At 39.2% G+C, this 13,766-nt stretch overlaps 1 protein-coding gene across 7 annotated transcripts in view; it reads left to right on the top strand.

Moving 5' to 3' along the window:
* The window catches only part of LOC131233529 (disease resistance protein At4g27190-like), a 74,933-nt gene that overhangs the window by 34,423 nt on the left and 26,744 nt on the right, over positions 1-13,766 (top strand). For 3 of the 7 annotated variants that reach the window (XM_058230646.1, XM_058230716.1, XM_058230318.1), the window contains 2 exons: positions 226-384; positions 2,347-2,585. The exons of 1 other annotated variant lie outside the window; for it this stretch is intronic. The gene's annotated coding sequence lies outside the window, so the exon portion shown is untranslated. Of the gene's footprint in view, positions 1-225; positions 1,563-2,346; positions 2,586-13,766 lie in introns of those variants that run through there. 3 more of the 7 variants (XM_058230387.1, XM_058230573.1, XM_058230511.1) reach the window with 2 other exon arrangements.

Consider the following 13,766-nt stretch of genomic DNA (forward strand, 5'->3'; position numbering starts at 1 on the left):
ACATCCATGCCGATCGCTCTTATCAATATTATTTTTGCGCGCAAAATGCATGTTGAACCAATTAAATAGACCATTCCAGTATCGTCCCAATGCAACAAGGAGCTAACACAATAACTTAAAGAGTACTTTTTTTAAAGTTGGATCATTTCTCATTTATATTTCCAAGAGGTCTACCAATACAAGTTCAAAATGCTTATTCTTCTCTTTCATGGCTGACAAACGAACATGGCAAAATAAGAAGGTTATGCGAGATGGAGTGATGATTTCGAGTGGAAGAGTCTAGCAATCAGATGGCTTGGATCATTCAATGGCGTGTGCTTTTTTTCGTACCAGGGACATACATGACACAGATGGAAGAGTCCACCTGTAGGATGAAATGCTCAGGTCAATTCGATCTTATTTATCCAATTAGGGTTTTATTAATGTTATCAGATGAGGCCAAATCTGCTGTTTGTGATGAACCATGAATTTTCCTGATGTGCACTTAGTTTGTGTACGTGAGGCCATGGCTGTTTTATCCAAGCCATTGATCTGATCGCACCTATAATGGATCGATCGATGAAGTATTTGCAATTGGTCAGCTCTAACCTTTCCATTGTTGGCATGCAATGTATGGTTGAGAAGAAATCCACCCCAAGATCAAAAAGTCAATGGTTAGGATCTTCCCCTTTTGGAGATTTGTTTTCTGCACACGTCCACAGATCAATGGCTTGGATTAAAAAAACCGTGGGCCACCCATTACAAACTAGGTGGATGATAAGAACCATGTTAGTCACAACGAGGAAACCCGATCGAGCTCTTATGTATAGATACACATATACATTTGTACATATACATATACACATGCATACATATATACATATGTATATATGTTCATATATTTCATTGAACAGTTTCAATTGATCCATTCTTGCACCTATATATACACGCGCGCTGGATGAAAATGAAGAGATGGATGGGAAGGTCCAAAACACTTGGGTACCTTAAAGTACCTACAACCTAATGTGCTTAAAATCTATGTTGTTTATTAGGTAAACATACCTTGGTTGTTATGATTTGAAAAATTAGGCTGATTTAACTGTTTGTTTACCTTGGTTGTCATGATTTGAAAAATCAGGCTGATTTAACTGTCAAATGGGCCACTTTGTAAACTCACACCTAAAACGTCTAAATTTATGTGGTATATATAACCCAGATCTTTAAGTACTGTAACTCTTGCATAATTCTTTTATCATGACAAGGGACACCAAATGAATGGATTGGATGACACACTAACACTAAGCTAGGCGCAAAAGTAATGGTGAGAGCTCCTTTTTAAATGTTCCTTATGATGTGGACCACCTAAGTTTTGGATTATCACGATTTTTGGTTTTAATAGTTAGAATGCGCCGGTGACCTGATGGACAGCATGGATCTCATGAAAGTTCCCCCACGTGGCACTTAGCTATATATGAGTTACCAGCTATTATTGAGAGAAGTCACTTTTGGTTAGAGAGAAGTTGAGGCTCATCAAGGTTTTTAGCTTTTTTCAGAAAATACAAACACTCCAGTGGCATTTGCAGGTGAAATATTAACTGCATAATGTATAACACATATTTTTTTATTTCTAATATGCTCATGACTTTATAAAATTTCTCTTCATATCCCTTGAATGCACCAAGTTATTCATTGTTGGAAACTAATTGCAGTCGCAAAAAATGTTCTCCACTACTTGCATTGTAATATAGATTTAGAGTATTAATATTAAATGCTTAAAGTTACTACTATTTATCATCATCATTGTTATTGTTGTTGTTGTTGCTGCTGCTGCTGCTGCTGTTGAGAAATGATATTTACATAAACCCAAACAATAAATAAAAATAAAAATCATTTATGGACTAGTACTGTTGCATCTAGATTAGTACTTTTGCCATACCATTCCACTGCGCCAAATGTAGGAAAAGGGTGCATTCAACAGACGGCAATGTAAGAGGATGTGAGATTGCTGGCTTGGATCATAGTTTTTAGACTCACAACTCAGACTTGGGAACTCCCAATGAATGTGAATCACCCCACCAAGTCACCTCTCATTCAGGTCAATCAGGGCCAAATGAGTCAATCCCAGTCATAGTCTTTTATCCATGGCTCTGATGAATGGTGTCCTAACTAAATGAACGAATGGACAAATTGTGGATGGAGATTCCAAAACTAATCTCTCAAGATGGTAGATCCTAACCCTCTTATTATTATCACAGAAATAAATGGTTACAGGATAATTCAGCAAGTACCATAAAAAGGAACATATTCAATGATATCTTTTTGGTATATTCTACAATTTAATTATTCTTTTCTTTTACTCTGTGGCAGGTACACCGATGGATCCTCATGTGGTACCATTTAAAGTTAACTATCCATGTTGTGGACCTAAAGTTATGGTTTTGATTTGTTAGAGTTGTTTGGGGTAACCTTCTAGATTAAGGCCTTTCCTTTTTTATTTTATTAAGATGTGTATCTCTTAAGATTTCTACAAATGTCTGCCAGAACCTAGCATCTCTCTATATATTCTCGCAGTTGTTAATGGAATAAACATGTATTACGGTTTCTACCATATGGTCTCTCGTGGTTAACACGACTTAATGACAAATGGGCCCAAGCATGTTCAGGTCAACCATGTCAATGGAAGCCATGGCTTGTCCTTGAAGAGTGATGGGCCTGATTGAAATGTGAATGAAACACATCCTTCATGAGCTGCTGCTCTCTTCATGTATGTTGGAGGATAGGTGTTGTATTCTGCTATGTGGTGGCAAAGAAGACCCAACCTGGAAGCATGGGTTTATTCTCGTCTGATATGTCTCAATACCATCCTAATCTTATCCATTTCACTTCAAACGAAGCAAATCAACATAACAAATCAGAAATAAAAAAGACAGATGCAAAGATGAATCCTACCAATTTTGGTCCCTGGTGAGTGGCGCACTCCAAAACCGTATTGCCTTGAACTGTGTTCCGTTTAAAAACTCTGAATTACTCAACTTGATGTGCAGTTGGGTCAGGTTGAGTGGAGGGATCAACTTGACCATTAGCAGTTAATCTCCAACAACTGAAGGGTTCATATATTTTTATTGAATTATAACTAGAGATGGCGATTGAAGCAACTGACTTCAGATGCAACATTGCTTGGAATTAATAACCAAATTGCAATGGTGTTCCTTAGATCCATTACAAGGGAGTAGGTTCAAAACATTGATTGAGGAATCAGACAAGTGAAATACGACTTGCCTATGTCAACTATCAGTCTAAACCAGGGTTTGAAAGAGCACGGTCGAACAGGGTTTTAAAAAGTAGGCTCATGTGGGCTATACCACACGAAATAGCGTGGTTTGATCACTTGGCAATGAAAGAAGGTTTGTATCAGGATGATATTTGTTCCTACCGTTTATCTGAGCGGTAATAATTCTATGAACGGCTTGGATGGTATATAAACAACACGGTCAACTCCAGGAAGGTTTCAATGGTGCAAGTTGCTGTTACCACTGTTTTATAGATGTAGCCCACCTGAGTTTCAGATCTTCCTGATTTTTATAATCCTGTCCTAATGTGGTCTTTCAAAACATACGGACGGCGTGGATTTGATACAGACATTTCTGTCGACCCCACGCAGCCACAGGCAATCTGCTTCGGAATGATTATTGCCGTTAAAAATTGCGATAGAAAAATATTAACTGTTCACATGGAAATCCATACATCGAAGGTCAGAATAATTCTTTTAAGTATGGTTATCATAAACTGGCCGGGCCACAATGACACCTAGAAGATGGACGGTTCCGAACCAACACCTATCTCTGCTAGTGAGGCACATGGGATAATATGTAATTAAACCATAGAATACATTAAAACCTGTTAATTAGGAGAAATTTACGACTGTGGACCCCACCTTTTATCCGGTGGTTTTTTGTAAGCAATACAAACTTTTAGAATACGCAGTTGGACCTACTCGTACGGAATCGGAATTTCAGGATGAAAATACCCCCACCTTCCTTTCGAAGACGAGCGCTGACGCTCCTCCAACCGAGAGTTGTACGAACGGCCCAAAAGAGATCAAAGTTACATGGCCCCACAGCCATGTATTTATTATATCCACAACGTTCATCCATATTTCGAGATCATTTCGGAGCATTATCCCAAAAAAAAAAAAAAATCATATCCAAAGATCAACTGGACCACACCACGTAGAGCAGCGGGAAAATTGATTTTCACCGTTAAAAATTTTGTAGGGCCCACCATGACATTTATTTTCCATCCAATCTATTCATAAGGCCACAAAGGTCTTTATGAAGAGGAAAAACAAATTTCATAATGATCCAAAATTCTGTAACCCCTAAAAGGGTTTCAATGGTAGACGTTCAATTCTCCACTGCTTTTTACAGTGTGGTCCACTTGATAGTTAGATCTAACTTATTTTTAGTCTCAAGCTTTAATATGAGCTCGCCAAATAGATGGACGGTTTGAATATAACACAGACCATGATGGGACATACAAAAGTAACATTGTAAAAAAAAAAAAAAAATCACAGAAGACCGCGGCACTACCGCTGGTTTGGCGGCAGGTTCGGCGGCAGTGCCGCCGAACCGGCGGTAGTGCCGCCGCAGTCCGACATTTTTCTTCATTTTTTATTTTTTTTTATTACATGGAAAGCTTTTTCTCCCTTACATTTTTCTCTAATACATAATTAAGTAAATATGTATATATAAGTATGTAAAAATATTTTTCTGTCTTTCAATTCATTTCTTTGTCTATTTATTTAACAAGCATATCTCTTAAACTAGAATGATTTACTTAACGTACCACATATGATTTTGGGGTAGTAGAAGCTAATTAAGCCAACCAACCTAGTTATTTTCCAAGATTCCATCGGGTCGATGGTCGAAAATCCATTTCATTGGTCAATTTCAATCACTTCGCGGTCAAACTAGAAATTCAATGAGGCAAACATGAAATTAAGCGAAGCAAACATGAAATTGAGTGGGGAAAATTAGAAATTTACTGGGTAAAACATGAAATTGAGCAGGGCAAACATGAAATTAGGGCTGAAAGTCGGGCCGGTTGGTTCGGGTTGGTGCTCAACCCTAACCCAACCCAAGGTTCTTATACCTAAACCTTGACCTAACCCAACTCAATGTTGGGTTGGGAATTCTCAACCCAAGCCCAACCCAAGAGAGCTCGACGGGTTAATTAGGTTGGTCGAGTGTATACATGTCTATTTGGGAGAGAGAAATCCGATATATCTTGTTAGCTTAAGTCCTTGGAAATGACATGGACAAATGAGACCCGACATCATTAGTGTACCTTCTACACATACAATCCACACTCAATTATAATTTATAAGTAACTAATATATTGATTGGGTTCGGGTTGGGTCAGGCAACCTAAGACCTCAACCCAAACCCAACCTAAGTTTTATTGGGTTGGTATTTGTATATCCCAAGCTTGAGATCGGACCTGATATATCCTGCCCGAGCCTAACCCAATGTCGGGTCGGTCACAGGTCGGTCGGGTTGAACCGGCCCAACTTTCAGTCGTACATGAAATTGAGGGGGGCAAACTAGAAATTCAGAGGGGCAAACTTGAAATTGAGCGGAGGAAACTATAAAATCAGCTGGGCAAACTAGAAAATCAGTGAGGCAAATTAGAAAATCAGCGGGCCAAACAAAAAAATCAGCGAGGCAAACTAAAAAATCAGTGGGGCAAACTATGAAATCAGCAGGGCAAACTAGAAAATCAGCGGGACAAATTAGAAAATCAGCGAGGCAAATATGAAAATCAGCGGGGCAAACTAGAAAATCAGCGGGGCAAACTATGAAATCAGCGAGGCAAATTAGAAAATCAGCGGGGCAAACTACAAAATCAGCGGGGTAAACTACAAAATCAGCGAGGCAAACTAGGAAATCAGCAGGGCAAACATGAAATTGAGCAGGGCAAACATGAAATTCAACGGGGTAAATTAAACAATCAGTGGGGCGAACTTAACAGATATTTTCATTGCTTAAGCCGATAAATCTAAACTTATTCAATGTTCAAATGGACCACACTAAATGAAATTTTTAATTGAACTTCTATTGTTGATTATTTCTTAAAGGTTTTAACTTTAAAGGATAGTCAAATTCGAGTGTATATTTTTTTTTCTTCCATCATCAGAGTAAGCAAATGAGCGTAGTGTGGACAAATCGACATAAAGGAAAATTTTATTATCATTCAAATTTATAAGAAGTTGCCCATAATGACTTATACAAACCAATGTCTCTGAATTTAACAAGTACAAGATATATAAGAATTTAATACATGGAGAATAGCGGAAAGCATATAAATATAAGCCGTAAGATCACGCAGCTCCTCCAGGTAAATACAGTCATGCATCCCTGGCAATCGTACCCTGCTCCTCATCAAGTCTGAATATATATATCACTAAAGCCACCTGTACGGTTGTATATTTGATGGATGAGTGACCAACTCAATGTGAATTCCCCTCAAGATTACACACCGCCGCATTAGGTAAGAGATAGTATAAAACATCCAGACAACCAAAAACAGAGTAAATGCAGTCTTATTAGGTGCATGGATGCATGAATACAATCATCGACCCGGGTAAATCATCCGGACGGTCGGAGCCCCAGGAAAAACATCCAGACAGGCAATGGGGTCGTTACCCAAAGATGTGAGTGGTCATCAGCGCAACACGCAGCGTAATCGTATGGGCATGAGTGATCCAAGTCATCATCATAAATCGATCGGCTGGTCATTAGCGCAACTCGCAGCATAATCGCATGGGCATAATGATCCAAGCCGTCGTAGTATGCCATGCATGCATGATTAGCCAAGTCATTATTAGTCCATTTACAACCAGCCAATTTAGATAAGCTCAAAGGTCACTACGGGGAGCACATGGCCCAGCGTAGGCCGACAGCTCGGGCATAGTGTCCCATTACCACCATCCCCGGCTCATGAGGCTACCATCTTAGGATGTTTAATGGAAACCCGTCAACTAGTGGCCAATCATATTACGATTATGGGGCTTACCATCGCGTGGTTGCACGGTATAAAACATTGAAACCATATAGGAAAAATACCAGAACAAAGCCACATAGGACGATATCAAACAAGCCACATAGGGCGATTATCAAAATAGGCCTCATAGGGCGAGTATCAAAACCATGCGATAAAAGACCATCCTTAAAAACCATTTGGACACGATAACCTTGGATGGTAGGCCCACATCAATGATCCATTTAGACCACTACTCAATAACCACTAAGTCGAAGGTCCATTTTAATCACAACCAGTCGGGTTACATCCCAAGTATGGGTGTATATTTATAGGTGGGGGTTTCCCACTAATGTACCAGTTTAAAGTCCATAAGCAATACACAAATAATCCACAAGCATGAACAAATACACAGGATGAACATTAAGCAGGCAATATAGCAATTCAATTTCCACCAGCTAATACATGTGATTATAAGAGAGAGATATCAATTATAATTTTTAATAAAAACTATAACTTAAGCTAATGAGAAGATGGAAAACTCAAGGGGAAGAATCATCACCTTACACTTTGAATCACCAACTGGTGTTACTAGCGAAGCACGTGCACCCTCAGGATTGAATCCTACCATGGATTGTGAAGTTGTACGTGAGATCAGGTTTCTTCAAAGTATTTAAGGTCAAGGTTAATATAACCTAGGGTTTAGATTACTTATTTTTAGAGTTTTATTCTAGAGTCTAGTCCCATACTTAGATTTTAGGATTTTAATGTAAAGTTTAGGGCTTCATTGTAGGATTTAGTTCTAGGTTTAGATTATGGAATTTGAACTCTATTTCGTGTGGCCATCAATGGTATTGTTAATGAGAGTAATGAATGAGTAAAGTTCATAAATAATTTAGTTATTAATTTTGAGAATATTACAATGGCTAATATTATATTAAATTATCTAACAACACACGAATAAAGATACTAATAGTGACTCATGATAGTAATAACAACGGTAAAAGAAACCTATAGTGATATCTTAAAGAACAACTTATCAATTTATATAATTATGATCATAACTTATGGTTTAGGTTACTTAGACTCAGGGTTTCATTCACCAATCTAACTTTAGGCTTTGGTTTAGAGTTTGAAACCTAACTCATACAATTAATCCATAATAATATTAGGATGAAGTAAAAGTAAATAATAATTGTCTATTAACACTAACGATGCTAGACCTATTGTCAATAACCTACAATGACAAAATAAGTATAGCATGATGAATGTTAATATCTAACGCTCATAATAACTAACACTAGCAGAATTAACTTATTAATGGTTAGCCGTATTTAATAATCGCAATAATTATAGCCACATTAATGATGATAATAATTACTAAGATTTGACAATTACAACCTTTTGATTTTAATAGCTAGTTATAGCATAAATAGCCTACCAATATGCTAATTAAAATTCCAATACAACATTTTTAGAGAAAACGCACCTCTAGTTAATTTGACTTGAATCAACATCTCGACGTCCGAGTTGGCTCGGCTCAACCCTCACGGCCTCACCTTCTCTTTCTTTCTTCCTATCTTTTCTTCCTTTCCTTTCTTTCTAACTCAGTTAAGGCTCAACTCAACTCATCAGCGAGTTGAGACAGAGTAGCGCAGCACCTTCACAAGTCAGCTGAGTCAACTCGGTTCGACTCGACGTGTGGTGCAACGCCACCACCACTCTCTTCCATCATTCCTTCTCTTTCCTTCCTTCTCCTTTTCTTTTCTCACTTTCTTCCTCATTTCTTTCCTACCATTTCCGCTGAAGGTGTCCAGCAATGGACCCAGCCGAACTGAGCCTGACTCGGAACCCGGCAGTGAGTTGACTCAGCTACCAACTCTCTTTCTCTTCCTCTCTCTGATTCTTCCTTCTTCTTCTTCTCTTTTTCTTTCTTTTCTTCCTCTTCTTCCTGCAATCCCTATTGCTGAAACTTCCAGCAATTCCTCAAGCTCAACAACAGCAGCCATGGACCAGCTGGACAGCAACCCGACTCGTCCAGAATGGCCCCTCAACTTGGCCCGAACTCGATCAGCAACGCCCTCTCTCTTTCGGTCCTTTCTTCCACTTTCTTCCTGGTCTTCCAGGAGGCCTGGAATGAACCAGACCCGAGCTGAAGTCGGTCTGACCGTGGCTCCAACTTGGCCAGCTCACCCTGAACTTGGTCGGGTGCGGTGCAACAACTGCACCACTACATATTTTTTTTTCTTTCTTACTTCCTTTCTTCATGTTCTCTTTTTCTCATTCATTTCCCCTTCTTCTTCCATTTTCCTTCTTTACTTTTCTGCTACACCCAAAACGCCGCCAGCAGCAGATCCGTGATCATGGATTGCCGAGGAAGATGATCGCCATTAATGGCAGATCTGGACCCGACTGATATTTCTCCAAAGCGGAGCTTCTGGAGGGTCATGACCAGTCCTAGGAAGCTTCTAGGATGAAGAAAACGGAGCTTGAAGAAGGTTTGTTTGGTGGTTTTGAAGGAATGAAGAAACAGCCATTTTCGAGTTGAGGCAAGGGAGTGAGAGAGAAACCCATTGCAATTCCCATCTCTTGGACTTAAATCGGGCCCTGAACTCCCTCAGGGCCGTTGGATGAGACTGGAAGGCCGAGATTGAATCCCGCTATCCGGTTTTCTGGAAAACAGTCAGCGGAATGGCGGTTTTTGGCTTCGGTCTTCCACCAGAAACCCTAGCTCACGTGAGTAACAACGGATGGCTGGGATCCGTCTGGCAACGGAGGGCTGAGATGGCGCAGGAGCAGCTCACGCGGATCGCTGAGCTGGCTGGGAGAGCAGTTTCCATTTTTTGGAAACAATGTGCTTCCAGGCCCTGTTTGCGCCGGTTCCTATGTGCATGTGGGTGCACGCCATCAGGTGAAACCACCTAAGGTTTGGTCAGGGCTGAGGGACGCACACGATGGACGGTTTAGATTGAGTGTGGGGTCTAAGATGGTGGGCCACAACGGTTGCAAACGGACGGTCCTGCGTTCGTTCAAACACGCGCCTGGCGCGGGAGAAGGGAGGGAGAAATCTCTCCTATTTTGGAAGATCGGTCAGACCCGATTTGACTGGGTCTCATGGACCAGTGCACAGCGAGTGCACACATGGGCCGAGCACGCACATCAAAAGTGGGGCCCACAGATGATTTTGAGAAATCCAATCCGCCCATTCATCCGGGAAGGTCCTATTCAGGGCCTCTTGGCCAAATTAGGCGGATCCAAGGCTCGGGTGGGCCATACCAATCGAATCAAGATCCTTAAGTGTCTGTTACATCGATCCAATGGTCGGATCACCCTGAAACTGAACGTCAATGGTTGAAAAGGTCCAAGGGGCCATTTGTAAGGTTTTCATCCTATATTACTAACCAATACTAGTATCAATATAGATTTCATTACTTTGGCATATTACTAGAAATTAAAATAATTAGAATCTCATACATACATATATATATATATGTATATATATATTTTAACATGAACATACTAACATATACATGCTATTGATCACCTATTTATTAATATAAAATTCATAATACACAATATCATATTATACCTACATATAAATTGAAAATGGCGCAATATCATATTTGAAATCACATTGTTAAATACTCGATTTTATTTAAAATATCTAACAATTTTTGTTTGCATATTTATGAAGGATATTTAATGCTAAACTAATATTATAATTCAATTATACATTGTGAAATTACCACTCATTATGTTTATTTAACATAATATTATTTTCAAAATATTTCATATACATTAAATATATACATATCACCATATTCCATACTTTTTCAAGTAAATTATTAAAATACATCTATAAAGTTTGATCTATCTTTGCACAAATTAATGTACTTATGAAGTATCATCTAATGTCTGGACGGTTTGATTTATCTATCAAGTGATTGAAATTTTAATACAAGATTTATTTGATGATGTAGCGGTCTTTACGTTCAGGTTTTAGGCTAGGACATGGGGACATTTAATTTAATTAGACTGGTGTTTATACTAAGTTAGGTAATGTGGCAACACCCGAGTACTGAAAAGTATGGGGTGTTACAACACCAAATGAAATTTTTAATTGAACTTCTATTGTTGATCATTTCTTAGGGGCTATAGAAGTTTTGGATCAAGCTTATAATTGTTTTTTCTATTAATCCATGTCTGTATGATCTTATGAATAGGCTTGATAACAAACAAGCATCACTATTGGGCCCATTATGGTTTCAACGGTGGAAATCATTATGCCCATTGTTTCCCGTGGTGTGATCCCTTGGAAATGACGTGGACAAATGAGACCCGACATCACTAGTGTACCTTCTACACAAACAATCCACACTCAATTATAATTTATAAGTAACTAATATATTGATCGGGTTCGGGTTAGGTCGGATAACTTGAGACCTCAACCCAAGCCCAACTGAAGTTTTATCGGGTTGGTGTTTGTATAACCCAAGCTTGAGATTAGACCCGATATATCCTACCCAAGCCCAACCCAATGCAGTGGGGAATTGAACGTCTACCATTGAAACCCTTTTAGGGGTTACAGAAGTTTTGTATCATTATGAAATTTGTTTTTCCTCTTCGTCAGGTCTTTGCGACCCTATGAATGAACTCAGATGAGGAGGATTTCTCACAAACATCACAGTTGGCCCCACCTGAGTTTCTAATGGTTAACGCTCATTCAACACTGTTTCCTGTAATGTGGTATAGTTGAGATTTGGATATACCTCATTTTTGGTATCATACCATAAAATGATCTGGAAAAATATATGGACGGCATGGATGAAAATCATACATCATGATGGGGCCCACAGACTAGCGACGATCCGCCATTGGCGGGTGGCAGGAGGAGTACCTAATCCGTTTCTGTGAAAAGGAGGGGTATTTTCGTGAAAAATAGTGGGACAAACTAGAAAAATGGTGGGACAAACTGAAATATGAGTGGGGCAAGCTAGAAAAACAGTGGGGCAAACTGAAGTATAAGCGGGGCAAATTAGAAAAACAGTGGGACAAATTAAAAAAGTAGCGGGGGAAACATGAAAAACAGTGGGGCAAACATGAAAAACAGCGGGGGAAACATGAAAAACAGCATGAAAAATAGTGGGGGAAACATGAAAAACAGCGGGGGAAACTAGAAAAACAACGGGGCAAACTAGAAAAATAGCGAAGGAAACATGAAAAACAGTGGGGGAAACATGAAAAACAGCCAGCCAAACTAGAAAAACAGCAGAGGAAACATAAAAAACAGCGGGGAAAACAAGAAAAACAACGGGGGAAACATGAAAAACAGTGAGAAAAATATGAAAAACATGAAAAATAAGAAAAACAACGAGGGAAATATGAAAAACAGCAGGGGAAACTAGAAAAACAGTAGGGAAAACATGAAAAACAGTGGGGAAAACATGAAAACTCTATGGGCCCATCATGATAGATGTGTTTTATCCATGCTAGGTGGCTGTCCATTGTACCAGCTCATTTTAGAGTACGAGCATGAAAGTGATGCATGTCTAAACAAGTGCAACTCAACATTTTTGGGGGCCTTAGGCAAGTCATAAAAATAAGGCTTAGAATTTAATTTTTTGAGAACTTAATTAGCAATAAAGTAGGTAGTTGTGGTCCTAGGTTTTAGGAGAAGAATTTATTGAGAATGATGTTATTATTTTGAAAAGAGATGATAGAGTTGGACTATTATTATTGATAGTGCTAGTTTCTAGGATTTGTTTTTACTAGGAGTTGGAAACATGAGCTCCGCTGTTTTTCATGTTTCCCCCGTTGTTTTTCATGTTTCCCCCACTATTTTTCATGTTTTTCATATTTTTTCCGCTGTTTTTCATGTTTCCCCCACTGTTTTTCATGTTTCCCTCGTTGTTTTTCATGTTTCCCCCACTGTTTTTCTATTTTGTCCCGCTGTTTTTCATGTTTCCCCCGCTGTTTTTCATGTTTTCCCTGCTGTTTTTCTAATTTGCCCCGCTGTTTTTCATGTTTCCCCCGTTGCTTTTCTAGTTTACCTTGTTGTTTTTTTAGTTTGCCCCACTCATACTTCAGTTTGCCCCGTTGTTTTTCTAGTTTGCCCCACTCATATTTCATGCTTACCTTGCTCATTTTCATGTTTGCCCCGCTCTTTTTCATGCTTACCCCACTCTTAGGATCGATAACAAGACCTCAAGTGTTGAAACGAGGTATTTCCACTTAGTCTGCCAGTTGAGCTATGGATCTAGGTGATAGCTAGATCTGTCTTATTTTTCGTCTCAAGCCTTAATACGAGCTTGTCAAATAGATGGACGGTTTGGATATAACACGTACCTTATAATGGGACCTACAAAATGCCGTAGGAATTATAACGAAAAAAGAAAAAGAAAAAGAAGCTAGTGAATTAGGGTCAGTGGGACCCTATAGCTAATGGTGAAAATAAGTGTTTTGACCTGATAGAGGGAGGTGGTTTCACACATATTGCATAGTGGGCTATATAGAGCATGAGTGTAGGCCTATTTTAGTTTGCCTCGCTGTTTTTCTAGTTTGCCCCACTCATATTTCAGTTTGCCCCGCTGTTTTTCTACTTTGCCCCGCTTATATTTCAGTTTGCCCTGCTGTTTTTCTTATTTGCCCCGCTGTTTTTCTAGTTTGCCCCGCTAGATTTTCAACCATTGACCCGAGGAAATCTTGGAAAATAACTAGGTTGGTTGGCTAAATTAGCTTCTCCTACCCCA

This window comes from Magnolia sinica, chromosome 1 (assembly GCF_029962835.1).
Source record: "Magnolia sinica isolate HGM2019 chromosome 1, MsV1, whole genome shotgun sequence".
NCBI lineage: Eukaryota > Viridiplantae > Streptophyta > Magnoliopsida > Magnoliales > Magnoliaceae > Magnolia > Magnolia sinica.